Genomic DNA, 2,457 nt, shown 5'->3' with positions numbered 1-2,457 from the left:
TACTTCATCAAAACAGAACTATCTGTAGTGTAGCAGTCGCTTTATGTTCAACTAGTTTAAAATCAGTCTGTGAGTCATCTGGCAAAACAGGCTGCAGCGCCTTAAAGACGAGCACCCGGTGGACACAAAGCCTGAACAGAGGCAACCAGGAAAACTCAGGAAGAGGAAAAACTCACTATACACTTAACATAATATTGTGCTTTAACATTTTCTTCCACCATCATAAAAAACCCCCATTAAATCATGCTCCAGCTCCATACATCCAGTTACAGCCCCCACCCCGCCCACTGCGATGCATCACACCCATGGGAGTCGGCGCAGGCTCGCACTTCCTCTCATGGATGTGAGACATCGCACAACTCCCGACCCAGATCTCACTGTCATATACAAACACATGAGATACAGATACAAACTACCATTTTACACAAGAGAAAAACAATCTACCCGATCAGAACATTCCTCAAATGTTCCTCAAACCGTATTGCAGGAGGGCTGCTCTACAGTCACATTGGAGAAAACATTCACTTAGCATGCCCGTCTTAATAATATATAAATATTTACATGCAGAGTAGGAATACACTTCCTCTTCCCCCGGGCTAGCATGGCTGTGGTGGCTTTGAGGAGGGTCTCATGCTACATGCTAGATGGTACCAGTCTGGGCTCAACGTGCATTAGTGACAACTAGAAGCTGGGACAGCACTGCTTTAGTTGCACAGGCAGCATTTGGTTCCACATTAGCACACTGTCTTCCCGTTAGTGACTCCCCCTAGTGGTGAAATACGAGACATAAGCCCTAAGCTGATGATGAAACCATATCTTAATTTAACTTTTTTTAAACTCTGACTTAAATTTGTCGGGCTGTTGCAGCGTGTAGCAACAACTTTCAAGTAGCTACAGTTGGCATTGCTCAACTTTATAGTCGGGTTGACTTTTTCTTTACAGAGACATTTACTGTTGTGAATAATAATTTCCAATTTTCACAAAGTAAGTTCTTGCTCAGTTGTTTGTGTTTAATATTTGAGAACTTTTGATCCTTTTGTTAAATGGAACTTTGATACTGGTCAAAATGGGAGACTGAGAAACATATAGTTTTTATAAAACTCAGGCATTGAATTGACACTGGTATTAGAAGGTGTAAAATGATACCTAGCTCTATTTGTGCACAGGATTCTTTGCCATAGCACATCTACAGCACAGCACCTAACCTGTGTGACATCAGCTTGCTGTTTGATATACTTCATGCTGGCAGGGAGGATATTACCCCTTTTGCTTCACATGGCGTGTCCATACCATATATTAATTCTATACAGTGTGTCCTACATAATCGCCATTGTGTTATTTCAGCGGTTTTATACTACCACGGATGATAAAATACATGTGACGTCAGACATTTTAAATGAGGGAAGACAAACATCCATGTGGAGCCAAATGCAGCCTTACTGTAGCTCATTAGCTCATCTGCAAGTAGGGATGGGACAAAGAATTAGAACAGCAATATATCGCAACACGGTCTCTGTGATACTGAGACAGCTGAAACTTTCTTTTCTTCTTCTTTTACTCCAGAATATCGAACTGTTCCACTTCCTGACAGTTTGATGTTGTGCCTCACTTTAATCTCATTTTGTCCATGCACAACTATGAGCAACTAAGCTAGCAGCAAATATATATATATATTTTTTTTTAACACATATTCTGCCATTTTATGAATGGTGTCCTCTTCAGGTGCGCACACTGTAATGTATCACAGATGACTGTCTTGCAGTATATCACAGAATCACCTGTTTAGTGATTCCATCATGAGCAATATGAATTCCACACAATTCCCAATCCTACTGCAGAGAGCCATGTTGTAGTGTATTTACCTTGTCATATTCTATTCCTCATAGAAATACTGTGTATGCCTTGTGTTAGTGATACAGTCAGTTCTGGTGAGAGATAATTAGCAATAAGTGTGTTAGGGTGTGTTTTTATTTTAGTGTTTCTCAAAAGACATTTAGTGTAGTAGTCAGTGTGGGAGACAGACAATGTTTTAATTGGTTAATTGTGACATTTGTTGAGATGTTTTAGACATTAAACTTTTACTTAATCAAGCAGAATAAAATAATGAAGGTGTGAAAATTCATGTCAAATATATAATCTCAGCTTTTCTTTTTCTTTTTTTTAAATACAGCCGTCTTCTGTTCAGCTCAAATCTCGCCCAGTTCCCAGTTGTCATTGATTCAACCTGAATTCACTGCACAGCCGCCTGGCTGTAGTATAGTCTGAAAAGATCTGATTTTAACTGTTCCTATTTTTAATTTTTTTTATTTTATTAAATTTTTTTATTAAAACACAAAAGTCACCCCCATCAAGCCCAATTTGGTCAAACCAAAGATCTAAATTAGTGATCCCAAATCATAATGTAAGAGGGGAGATTTCAACCAGCACCAACCCTGGGAGCCCTGAGGATGAGGGAGG

Source organism: Seriola lalandi, unplaced genomic scaffold, assembly GCF_002814215.2.
Source record: "Seriola lalandi dorsalis isolate HSWRI2012SDOR001 ecotype SW California unplaced genomic scaffold, Sedor1 jcf7180002054914, whole genome shotgun sequence".
NCBI classification, from domain to species: Eukaryota; Metazoa; Chordata; class Actinopteri; order Carangiformes; family Carangidae; genus Seriola; species Seriola lalandi.
This window is presented reverse-complemented; position numbering follows the sequence as displayed.